The sequence below is a fragment of the Arachis ipaensis genome, chromosome B8, assembly GCF_059453495.1.
Source record: "Arachis ipaensis isolate K30076 ecotype BB chromosome B8, ASM5945349v1, whole genome shotgun sequence".
Taxonomy (NCBI): Eukaryota; Viridiplantae; Streptophyta; class Magnoliopsida; order Fabales; family Fabaceae; genus Arachis; species Arachis ipaensis.
The window spans coordinates 24,334,748-24,348,195 of NC_142443.1; the positions used below are offsets into that span (position 1 = coordinate 24,334,748).

Below are 13,448 nucleotides of genomic sequence, written 5' to 3' on the forward strand. Positions count from 1 at the left end.
AATTGTGTTCATGACTTGAGTCTTGTTCCGAGGGTTACTTTAAACGTCGAGTCGGGTCTGAACGTGAGGTCCGGATCCCTTCGAGTGGCAGCGTCCGACATGTTGATGCCGAGGTGCCGCCTATTCCGAGTTTCTCGTGAGGAGGTTGGGGAGTGGTACCTGCAAGAGACTCAAATGTTTAAGTTAGCAAGGGCTTTAGGCAAGTTTTTAGTATAGTAGAACGTGAGTTATACCTGGGGGTTTCAGCGTATTTATAGTAGAGTGTAATGACCTCCCTGGAGGCGATAATCTTATCTTATCTTATATCTTAGGAGTTTGTTGAGATCTTATCCTTTTGATCACCGCTTTCTAGGAGTAGTGACCTCACTGTGTCGGGTGCTCGGAGCCGCGGGCTCCTTGGTGGGTGTTCGACCTCTTAGAAGAGGTCGGCTAGCGATTGGAGGGCCTTCCTCCGAAGTCGCTCTTTTTATCTTCAAGGGTCTTGGCTTAGAAGTTCGGTCTATGGTATGAACAGTACCCCGGCTTGAACTTTGATATTTTCATAGATCGAGCTCAAGTATTTCGTGACTTTGTCTTCGTCGGACACTTCTTCCTCGAGCAGGTTGGGCGACTTGGTCCTTTGCTGGTTTTGAAATTCGAAATGTTGCCCCACTTTAAATGTAGGGCTAGATTGGCGCGACAGTTTCCTTGATTCTTGCGAGCGCTTTTAAAGCTTTTGAATTGGGTTCTTATTCCTTCGCCGTTTTACTCTTTCGGCGTTTATAAAGGTCCTGGCGCCCCTTCTTCTTCTTTTTCTCCTTTCATTTTCTACGACGCTTCTTCCTTCCATTTCCCTTTGGTAGCAAATTTTCTTTTTGTTCCTTTTCGACTGCCTCAGCTTCCAAGATTATATCTTTCTTGGATTTTTTGGAGTCTTCCTTCTTGGAGAGGAACGTACGTGACACTGTTGTTTGGTGTGCTCTCTTTTTTGGCTCCCTCTCAGATTGGTACTTTTCTTTCCTTGTTTTCTTATTGTCCTTAGGGTGATCTCTGGTGAATGTTTGGTTTGAAGATTTTGCCTTGTTTTGATATTGGTAGATGCTAGTAGTAATTTCCTATTCGTCGGATCCTTTTTTCGACGATAGCTTTTTTGTATTTCTTTAAAAGGGATTTTTTGCTTTGCTTGGCTGGTTGTTTGCTTTGCTTCTTTTGCTCACCTTTTTTGTCTTCGAAAATTTGTGTTTTTTGTGGCGATGTGCCTGGTGAAAGAAAGGTTTTTTTTTGGTGTTTCAACACCTCTCTTATGGGGCTGTGTTTGTTTGTGTTTTGGCTGTTCGTATTCGTTGGTGTTTCAACACCTCTCTTGTTCCGGTGCGGTGTGATGACGTCACAAGGTGGGGGTGCCTTTTAGCTGGGTGGCTATTTTTCTTTTGGTAGAAATGCTGACTTTTGATAATCTTGGGAGTTACCCTGTTTCTTTGCCCCTGCCCGACTTGTTTTATGTATGGGTGTTCATGGATCGGATCGTATCCGTAAATCTGCAGTAAATATCCACATCTGATCCAAAAATTACGGATAGATTCGATCCGCAGTCTGATCGGATCGGATAGGATCTGATCCGCACTCTTTACGGATCGGATCGCGGATATCAGCTCTGCATCCGCGTATCCGATCCGCGGATCCGCAGATCCCTACAATAATAATTAAAAAAAGTAAATATATATATATATTTAGTATTATATTTACTTGTTTGTATGTTTTAGTTAGTAGTTATTATTTATATATTGTTTTATTTTATTTTTGTTATTTAGAAAAAAATTATTAAAAATATTTTTGGAATAAATAGGTTTAAAAGTGTGAAAGAAATATTTTTATTGAATTTCTTTTACATAGAAATATGATTACAAAGAGAATGTTCAATTATGCGGATATACCCAATATCCGATCCAATCCGCAAATATGCATATCGGATCGGATCGGATCTGACACTAAAAAACGCGGATATCATATCCGATCTGATCTGATGAAAATTGTGCGGATCGGATCTAATTTTCGGCCATATCCGATCTGATCCGATCCGCGTACACCCCTTGTTTTATGGTAATGATTTCTTTGTTGCTTGTTCTTGTAGGTATAGCTTTATGTCTCGTAGGGTTCTGACAAATATGTTCACCAAAGTTCTCCCGGGTCTTCGTGATTGGGTAGATTCTATAGTTCTTTGTTGTGTGACTGTGGTAGATCGGGAATATTGCAAGCAGTTTCGTAGGTTCCATAGGATATGTGATAATAGGGAGAACAAGAAGGATTATAAGTTAGTTTCCCCTAACCCTGAGGAGAGGGTTTGCTTTCCTCCCTTAGAGGGGTCTGAGCATCCGTTTTTTTATGCGTACGATTATTTTTTCACCAAACTGGGTATTACCCTTCCTTTTACTGAGTTTGAGACCGAGATCCTTTGGACTTGCAATGTAGCGCCTTCCCAACTTCACCCTAACTCTTGGGAGTTCATGAAAATTTTTCAACTTCTATGTCGAGAGTTAGGTGTCCGACCTTCCCTCAGTCTCTTTCTACACATGTTCTCAATCTTCGATGAGTCTTTTCATGACTTCAAAAGCTATTATTTTAAAGTCTGAGTTGTAGATGATGTCCGTCCTTTCTTTTTGGACGAGAGTGATGAGCCTTCCTTCCCCCTTTGTTGGCAAGAGAACCTAGTGGTGGTTAAGTATACCTTAGAAAATTTAGATGAGGTGGATAAGGCTTTTGTTGGTGTGTTGGAAGAGCACTGGGGTCGGGCTCTTCACTTGGTTTTTCGAGCTTAAATTAATGCGTTTGAAATAGGAAACTTTCAAAGAGAGATAAATAAAATAAAAATTTATTTAAGGTGTGCCAGTCTTTTATAGAGACGGTTACTAAGGCTTAAATGCCCCTCAGCTTTGTCCTGGTGCCTCATTAAAAAACCTCATTGTTGGGAAAAAGAGTACACCTTAGTTCAAGGCCTTCTAGCTATAATAACTTCTCAGGTTGCAGGCGTGCCAGGACCTCGGGAGCTCCCCCTGGAGGTCGGACACCTTATAGTAACCCTTGCCTAGGACCTCGGTGACCCTGTAAGGTCCTTTCCAATTTGCAGCCAACTTCCCTTCTCCCAACTTCTGCGTCCCGATGTCGTTTTGGATTAGAATGAGGTCATTGGTGGAAAAGCTTCTCTTGAACACCTTTTGGTTGTATCTTAGAGCCATTCGACGCTTTAAGGCTTCCTCTCTTATCCGAGTTCTTTCTTGGACTTCTGGGAGCAGGTTGAGCTCTTCTCTTTGTGCTTGGGGGTTGAGTCCTTCGTTATAGAACACGACCCTAGGTGACCCTTCGTTAATTTCAACGGGGATCATTGCTTCCATTTCCTAAGCAAGTCGGAATGGTGATTCTCCTGTTGTAGAATGTGGGCTGGTCCGATATGCCCATAGTACTTGAGGGAGCTCGTCTGCCCAGGCTCCCTTTGCATCTTGTAGTCAGGGTTTTATCCCGGCCAATATGACTTTGTTTGCTGTTTTGGCTTGTCCATTGGCCTGGGGTGTTCTATTGAGGTGAACTGGTGCTTGATCTTTAGGTTGGCCACTAAGTTCTTAAAGCTCGAATTGGTAAATTGGGTCCCGTTATCCGTGGTGATGGAGTGAAGAACTCTAAACCTTGTGACAATATTTTTGTACAGAAATTTCCGACTTCTTTGAGCGGTGATAGTGGCTAAGGGCTACGCTTCAATCCACTTGGTGAAGTAGTCGACCCCTACTATGAGGTACTTGACTTGGCTTGGTCTTGGTGGGAATGGTCCAAGTAGGTCAAGTCCCCATTTTACGAAAGGCCAGGGCGAGGTAACACTGATGAGTTCTTCAGCCGGCTCGGATGACCTTTTTGGTTAGGGCCTGAGCTCCTAGGTGGTTTCCGCGTATGCCACTATGAACGTCTTCTAAGACTTCCTTTGTGTCGGAGGCCGGAACGCATTTTAGTAGGGGTGTTGAGATCCATTTTTTGTATAAGGCGTCGTGGACCAACGTGTAGTTTTGTGCTTCTTTTTTGAGCCTTTTTGCTTCCTTTTCTTCTGGGGAGAGGATCTCAAACTTGAGGTAATTGACTATGGGGGTCATCCACCCTAAGTGTTGATTGGATATGTTTAGTACTTCCTCCTCTTTAGAAATTGATGGAGACTGTAGGGCCTCTTGGACGAGGCTTCTGTTGTTCCCCCTGGTTTGGTGCTGGCTAGCTTTGAAAGAGCGTCTGCCCGGGCATTATGTTTCCGAGTTATGTGTCAGACCTCACTTTCCTTAAAGTGTTTGAGTTGTTCTAGGGTTTTTCCCAGATACTTTTTCATTGTGGGGTCTTTGGCCTGGTAGTTCCCATTGATTTGTGAGGTTACTACTTGTGAGTTGCTGAAGACTGTTATTTTTACCGCTCCAACTTCTTTAGCCAATTTCAAGCCAACCACTAAGGCTTCGTATTCTGCTTGGTTGTTGGAGGCGTGGAATTCGAACTTTAGGGATAGTTCTATCCGCGTCCCTTGGTCACTTTCCAGTATGACGCCTGCACCGCTTCCGGCTTTGTTTGACGAGCTGTCAACCTATAGGCTCCAGATGATGGGCGCCTCTGGGCTATCGGTGCATTCGGCGACGAAGTCGGCCAAATATTGTGATTTGATGGATGTCTGAGTTTCATACTTGAGGTCGAACTCGGACAGTTTCACTGCCCATTGTAGGATCCTCCCTGCCAGGTCTGTCTTTTGTAGGATGTGCTTCATTGGCTGATTAGTGCGGACCTTAATGGTGTGAGCCTGGAAGTACGGACGGAGCCTTCGGGATGTAAGGATGAGGGCATAAGCAAATTTTTCTATTTTCTGATAGTTCAGCTCAGCCCCTTGTAGGGATTTGCTGACGAAGTAGATGGGCTGTTGCTCCTTATCGTCTTCTCGGACCAGGATTGATGCTATTGCTCGGCTTCTGACTGCTAGATACAACACGAGTTCTTCTCCTTTAGTAGGTTGGGTGAGAATGGGTGATTGCCCCAAGAATGCTTTGAAGTCTTGGAAGGCTTTTTCGCACTCCGGAGTCCACTTGGATTGTTTTCCCTTCCTTAGGAGTGAATAGAAGGGGAGTGATCTTAGAGCCGATCCAGCTAAGAATCTGGATAGGGCTGCCAGTCTTTCGTTCAGCTATTGTACTTCTTTAATGTAGGTTGGGCTTTTCATGTTGAGTATAGCCTGGCATTTGTCCGGATTTGTCTCTATACCTCTTTGGGTCAGCATAAACCCCAAGAACTTTTCAGCCTCTACTGCGAAGGTACATTTTGTAGGATTTAATCTCATCTCGTATTTTCTTATGGTGGAAAATACCTCAGAGAGGTTGGATAGCAGCGTCTTGTCTTCTTGAGTTTTAACGAGCATGTTGTTCACATAGACTTCCATTAGTTTTTCTATGTGGGGGGAGAATACTTTATTCATTAGTCGTTAATATGTGGCTTTCGCGTTCTTTAATCCGAAAGGCATTACTACATAGCAGTAGTTTGTCTTTGGGGTTATGAACGAGGTATTTTCTTGATTGGGTATGTGCATTAGGATTTGGTTGTATCCTGATTTGGCATCCATGAAAGGAAAGATACTTGTAGCTTGAAGCTGCATTGACTAAAGCGTCGATGCTTGGAAGTGGTATCTTTGGGGCAGGCTTTGTTAAGGTCAGTGTAATCCACGCACATTCTCCATTTCCCATTTGGTTTCTTCACCAATACGACGTTGGCTAGCCAAAGTGAGTATTTTACCTCCCTTATGAATTCTGCCTCCAGCAAGGCCTGCACTTGTTCCTCCAGCACCTATGTCCGCTCGGGTCTGAGCTTTCTGCGCTTCTGCTGAACAGGTCGGGAGCCAGGGTATACGGCAAGCTTGTGGCACATCAGGTCGAAGTCTATGCCAGGAATGTCAGAGGCTTTCTAGACAAATAGGTCGGAATTTTTTCTTAGTAAGTCGATGAATTGTTCTTTTAGGCTTTCTTTTAAGTTCGCCCCTATGCTTGTCGTCTTGTCGGGGGCGTTTTCGATTTGGACCTCTTCGGTTTCGCCTTCAGGTCGGGGGCGCAGCTCATCATGAACTTGGGTTCCTCCCAACTCGATGGTGTTGACTTCCTTTCCTCCTGAATTGGTTTTCAAGCTAAGGCTCTCGTTATAGCATTTTCTTGCGAGCTTTTGGTCCCCCTTTACAGTGGCAATTCCTTCAGCCGTGGGGAACTTCATGCGTGGAGAGGGGTAGAGACAACGGCGGCCAACTTGTTTAGGGTTGTCCATCCTATTAGGGCATTCTAGGCCGAGTTCATGTCGACTGCAATGTAATCGATGCTTAAGGTCCTTGACTGCATGCCCTTTCCAAAGGTAGTATATAACGAGATGTATCCCAAAAGTCGGATAGGGGTGTCCCCAAGTCCGAATAAGCTATGGTTACGCTTTTAGGTCCTTTATTTCTAGTCCGAGTTTGTCAAAGGCAGACTTGAACAGGATGTCGACAGAGCTTCCTTAATCTATCAGGGTGCGGTGGAGGTTTGCGTTGGCTAGGATTATGGTTATCACCACGGGATCGTCATGTCCGGGCGACAGGCCCTACGCATCCTCCTTTGTAAAAGTGATGGTGGGCAGGTCGGTTCATTGGCTATTTTTTCTGACTTGATATACCTCATTGAGGTGTCTTTTTCGTGAGGATTTCGTTATTCCTCCCCCTGCGAACCCTCCGTTAATCATGTGGATGTGACGTTCTGGGGTGAGAGGAGGGTGTTGTGGTCGTCCCTCCTCTTCTTCCCTTCTTCGCTTCTTCGGATCGTCCGACCTGTCTGTTAGATACCTATCAAGCTGGCCTTCTCTGGCTAGCTTTTCTATGGCGTTCTTCAGCTCGTAGCATTCGTTGGTGGAGTGTTCGTAGAGTTTATAGTATTCACAGTACTCAACGACTTCCGGTTTTTTTGTGTTTGATCGGACGGGACGGTAAAATTTTCTCTGTACGGCATATTTCTCTGTAGACGTCCACTAGGGAGACCCTAAGGGGAGTGTAGTTGTGGTACTTCCGGAGTTTCTCTGAGCTGGGCTTTTCCTTCTTTTTGGGTTCTCGGTCTCTATCCCGAGGTGAATATGACAAGTTGGACTTTGAGGGGGGTTCTCTTAGCTAGGAATTCTCTTCCATGTTGATGTATTTTTTCGCTCTTTCCTGCACTTCATTAAAGAGGACGAATGTCACTTGGATATAAACTGGCTGAACGGTCCTTCTTTCAAGTCGTTGACCAATCCCATGATTGCTGCTTCAGTTGGCAGGCTCTGGTTTTCCAGGCAAGCCTTGTTGAATCTCTCCATGTAATTTCGGAGGCTTTTCTTGTCTCCTAGTTTTATTCCTAGCACTTTTGGGGCGTGCTTCGTTTTGTCCTTTTGGATGGAAAATCTGGTCAAGAATTTTCTGGCCAGGTCATCGAAACTAGTGACCGATATGGGGGGTAGAGCGTCGAACCACTTCATGGCCGCCTTCATTAAGGTGGTTGGGAAGGCTTTGCAGCGAGTCGCATCGGAAGCGTCGGCCAGGTACATTCTGCTTCTGAAATTGCTTAGGTGATAGCTTAGGTCGGATGTCCCGTCGTAGCGGTCCATGTCAGATGGCTTAAAATTTCTGGGGACTTTGGCTTTCATAATTTCTTTAGTGAACAGGTCTTGCCCTCCTAAAGGACTGTTGTCCCGTCCCGGTCGTGTAGTCCGGGCTCGGAGATTGGTTTCCATCTTTTGGAGCTTCTCTTCTAACTCTCTGCGCCACTTGACTTCTCTTCTTAATTCCCGTTCAGCCTCTCGTTGTTGCTCGGCTTCGCATTCGAGCTGCCTTAAGCGATATTGCTGTCCGTGGACCATGCTTAGTATCTCTGCCGCTGGGGGTGTGTTCCCCCCAGGGTGGCGTGCGTCAGAATGAGAGTTCTTTGGGTGAGGTTTTTCCGGGGGAGTCTCCCCGTGGTGTGGCGGTGGAGGGGGGAGCACGACGTTGTGGTCCTCCATCTATGCTCCTTCCTCGGGTTCAGATGCTATATGACCATCGTCGGGTTATCTGTCCGCCATGGTCGTGAGGTGACTTCCAGGTCACCGGCAATGGCACCAATGTTCCGAGGGTTACCTGAAACGTCGAGTCGGGTCTGAACGTGAGGTCTGGATCGCTTCGAGTGGCAGCGTCCGACTTGTTGATGCCGAGGTGCCGCCTATTCCGAGTTCCTCGTGAGGAGGTTGGGGGGTGGTACCTGTAAGAGACTCGATGCTTAAGTTAGCAAGGGCTTTAGGCAGGTTTTTGATAGAGTAGAACGTGAGTTATACCTGGGGTTCCAGCGTATTTATAGTAGAGTGTAATGACCTCCCTAGAGGCGATAATCTTATCTTATCTTATATCTTGAGAGTTTGTTGAGATCTTATCCTTTTGATCACCGCTTTCTAGGAGCAGTGACCTCGCCGTGTCGGGTGCTCGGAGCCGCGGGCTCTTTGGTGGGTGTCCGACCTCTTAGAAGAGGTCGGCTAGCGATTGGAGGGCCTTCCTCTGAACTCAGCCCTTTTTGCCTTCATGGGTTCCGGCTTAGAAGCTCGGGCCATGGTATTAACAAGTCTATTTTTTATATTTTGAGTGGTGCTATTTCTTCTAATAATTTCATTTGCTAAGGCATTATCAGCAATGAACAGCTCATGACAGATGAATCCGAACTTGAATGTCATGAAACTTAGAAAATTACATAATTCAACAAGGACAGCTAAGGTGTATTTGCATTTAAGATTAATTTCTATGCACTTATGGTTTATGTTGTTAACCATTCAAATTACAGGAAAGTGAGAAATTATGGTGGGTAGTTTATTGTAATGTATCGTTACCTATAATGATTTAGCACGTTCTTGGAATTTCATTTGTTGATAGTGTAAAACTTATTTTACATCATTGGTGTATAGAAATTAATTCCTCCTTTTCATTCATTATCCTATAATGGCTGGAATTTAACAATTTAAGGATGCTTAATTGTTGGTTCTTTTAATCCTTTAATCTGTATGATGCTTGCAGCATTTTCAGCGTTATAGTGTTTGTCGAATTGAAGGTTTGATCTCTATTAGTTCCAAGCAGATGGAGATAGGTGAGTTTGCTTTTTTTGTTTGTCTCTATTGATTTAGTTTGTGCCTCAGGGTTGATAATTGACATAATGTTCAATATACACTTCAGTGAGGAAGTTGGCTACGGATTGCTTTAAGTATGGCACTGAGAATCAAGGTGGTGGTTACCCTCTGCAGGGCCTTCTCTTCAATTTGGTAACTCATGAAACATTGGAAAACGAGAGACTTTGTTCGGGATCCTAGGTGATCCAGCTCATCTAAGGCTTGACCCTGTTAAAATGAGAGAAATGAGATTATTGATGTTTCCTCATGAGGAATTGAGTAATAAAGCATCCCATCAGTAAGGAATATGCAAGGCCTTTGCAAAATTCTGCTCAGGCAATGCCCCATAGATCTACTCCACCAATTGCAAGGAAAACTCCATTTCCTTTACTTGAATATAAACATGGGAGTTTTGATGCAAATTCTCCTGGGTCTATTTTGAAGGTTCAGCAACATAAGGGAATGCCTCCGAAGACCTACTGTAGATGCAGCTCTATTTATGGGCAAGTCATTCCAAGTTGGATGGTGGACCTGTAGGAAGTGGTAGTGAGTACAAGATATTATCATCTATTGTCAGTTTGGAGAAAGTTGCTTTTGACAATTTCGTTAGAATTGGTCCTTGCAAATTGAAACTTCTAAAGCTTGAAGCGAATTGTACAATGTTGTCGGATTATTGAGAGGCAATTGACTGTACCAGGGTTGTCTTCCACTACACGCTTGGGTTTAACACACCAAGTAATGACCTGGGATTTAATTAGAGTTCTTTTCTTCCATAGAAAACAAAAAGGTCAAGTAGAATGTTTGGGTGCTGACAACGAGGAAGATATGAAGGAAGTTTATCAAGATGTTGACCAAGAAGCACTCCCACTTATGAGTGTTTCTTAATATGTTCAAAACCAAATAACCTCTCTAAATGACTCTGATTATCTACAACATATTTTTGTATTCCTCACTGGTCGGCAACTAGATGAAGCAGTGCAACTGGCAGCTTCCAAAGGAGATGTGAGGCTGGCTTGTTTGTGGTTCTACTGTGAATCGCTCTGACATTTCAAAGCAACTAGATATTTGGAGAAAGAAATGTCTGGATTTTAGTTTCATTGAAAACGACAGAGTGAGGCTATATGAATTGCTTGCAGGAAATATTCATGATGCACTGCACTGCTTTTCGGACATATAAGCATTTTCTTGATGAGGGAAGGGCTCCATATCCTGTTCCACTTTTTATTGATGAAGGACCATCAGAAGAGGCTATCAGCTGGAATGCAGATAAACACTTTGACATTTCATTCTAGCAGAGAGAATTTAGCTTTTTGAAGGCTATGTTTAGTGCGTTCTCTTCAACCCCTGATCCACTTGATTATTACATGATATGGCATCAACATGCAGTCTTGGAAGCAGTGGGTGTTATCAACTCTAATGATCTTCATGTTCTAGACATGGGGTTCGTGTCTCAGCTTTTGAGCTTAGGGAAATGCCATTGGGCCATATATGTGGTCCTTCGTTCGCCCGTTCGAGAAGATTGTCAATTTCTTCATGTGAATTCGATTCGGGAGATATTGTTCCAGTACTGCGAAATTTGGAGTTCAGATGAATCTCAGCAACAGTTCATTGAGGATTTAGGCATTCCTTCAGAATGGATTCATGAGGCACTGGTGTGCATCATATATCCTTAATTATTTTATTTATTTATGAAGCAATGTCCACAATGTGCATAATTTGTTTTAGAGTACCCATTCAACCCCATCTTTCTCTTACAAGCATCTTCTGGTACAGATGCTTTTACTTGTTGAGTTTCAAACTGATGATATTTGACAGAAAAACCACACGAACTAGCCGCACTTACAATGCACCCACACTTTAGACATAAATAGAAGTGCTCATTACAACCATCTTTTGCGTAAAACTGCATTAATTGTTTTCCTGATGTTCCTCACTGATCATTGAATTCAATAATGCTTGAAGAATTTTGGGGGCTCTATTGAATGATATGTTAGTAATACAAGCTCTTAACTCATTGAATTTTGTTGTTGTGATACAGGCAATTTATTAGTCATAATGGTGATCTGCCAAAAGCTATTGAGCACTTTCTTCAGTGTGCAAATTGGCAGAAAGCTCGTAACATCAGTTGCTCATAGGTTATTCTTGCAAGGTAATTCTTATATACGTGTTACTTGAAAAAAAATACGGATTAATTCTTATAGAAGACCTGTGCATTGTCACCTATAATTTTGGGGTGCTATTGTTTTGACCCCATTATATTGTTTTTCATAGCTGAAAATTGCGAGAATTTTTCTCCTTAAATCCAAGGAAGTGCATCATCATAAGTAACTACTTTAATATCTTGTGCAGCCAAACACTCAAGAGATATGGAGGATTGCAACTTCCATGGAGGACCACAAAAATTGAAATTGAGAATATATATTTCATATTATTTGATGAGACTCACTTCAGGGAGACACCAATTCCATGACTCCATTGGTATGCCAATTTATAAAAGGAGATCCCCTTTTTTATTATCATTCATGTACACAATGATTATTCTGAAGTGCAAATTTATGACACTATAGGATGGTATTTGCGTTGCATCAATTAGTTATGAAGGTATGATTTGTTTAGTTTACAATCAAATAAAAATAAAGGTGTGCCCTAGCAATCTAAGGTGTTTCTATTTTGAAGTATGCTGTGAGAAAGGTCATCTGTTGCAGATTGGTGTATTCGAAAATGGGGAGTGAGATATGTGATTTGCTGCTATCTGCTGTGGCCTGTGGGCGAGGGTGCTAGCCGAGATGAACAGTTTCGCTCTGGTCACTTGCAGGACGCAGGGTATCTGTTGACGCAGATTAGGAGCTACCACTTACATTGCATACTCTTATTATTAGCAACCTTAATGACATATTATTGCGGCTGTTATACATTAAACTGTCTTTTTAATCAATGAAACAAATTAACACATAATGAAATCAAGTTTTTATATTTGTCAAATTTAAAATTGATATACAGAATTCAAAAGAGAAGGTCTCAAATGGCGTGGCAATAACTGCCACCTAAAAGCAAATAAATAAAACAAGACACAAGCTCTAACTAATAATAGTGATAAATTTTGGATGATGCATGCAGCCTGCAGGAGTCTTGGATTAGAAAACTTGGATCCTTACTTGGTCCATTGTGTTGGAAGTTTATTATAATTTAAACTTCTATTGTGGCTCTTGACCAAATAAAAAAAAAAAAACTTCTATTGTGACTTAATTGTAATTATTTATAAAAATTACAACTTTTAACATACTAATTAATGCTTTCGCTTAAATTAATTTCTACACATTGTCCAATGAGTGCAAAGCCAAAGAAATTTCCTTACGAAGAACATGAATTTGTGCCATTTGACATGAAGGGCGTATGGGCTTCAATGGAGCAATGCCACGACTTGGGTCTTACAAAATCAATTGGAGTCAACTCTACTAAAAGGTTGAACATTTCTCTTTTGCTACTATTCCTCCTGCGGTTAATCAACTAATTTTTATTTATTTATATTAACTATACACAAACGTTAATTTTATTAGTTGGATTACTAAATTAATTAAATCTCGTATCATACTAATCATACAACAAACACGTGGAGATGAATCCTTCCTGGCAGCAAAAGAATCCAAGAGAATATTGCAAAGCCAAGGGTATTGTGAATTTGTGATAACTGCATATTCTCCTTTGGTATCCAAAAAATCAGATGGGGTAGTAATGATGTCATGGACAATGAATTACTCAAGCACATTACACATGCTCATGGAAAGCCACCAACTGCAATATGGTAGAGCACGGCTATATCAGATTTGGTTCATTCAATTAAACAGAATCGATATTCATTTAATAATCAATACATTACTTCGATCTCTTCTCTTTTATTCTCTCTTGTCGTGTAAAGAACAAAATAGTTCTAACTGTTCTTGTTAAAGACTTTACACAGCATTCTAATAATAAAGTCAAGAGTCTCAAATATGTTTAGGAAAAAGTTAAATAAATATTTTAATCTAAATATAAATTAACTTTTCATTTCTCTCATTCTATAACTATATCCATTTAACGACATTCAAACCTGTTTTGGACAAGAATCACAACTTTAATTTATATTAACCTGACAATAATACGTTAAGTAACGGGTATATTTCAAAAAAAAAATTTAACACTGAAATTTTGTCTAACCGCTACACTATGACATTTAAAACGTATATTGAAGACAATAAATGTCTGAGAGCATTACACCGGAAAAACAGAATAAAAGGGAAAGGTAGCCTAACAAGTGAGCATAT

The 13,448-nt window shown here is 41.9% G+C and overlaps 1 pseudogene; it reads left to right on the forward strand.

Moving 5' to 3' along the window:
• The first annotated feature begins 8,052 nt into the window (after positions 1–8,052).
• LOC107612667 (nuclear pore complex protein NUP96-like) lies at positions 8,053–11,553 on the forward strand (annotated as a pseudogene).
• Positions 11,554–13,448: the final 1,895 nt, after the last annotated feature.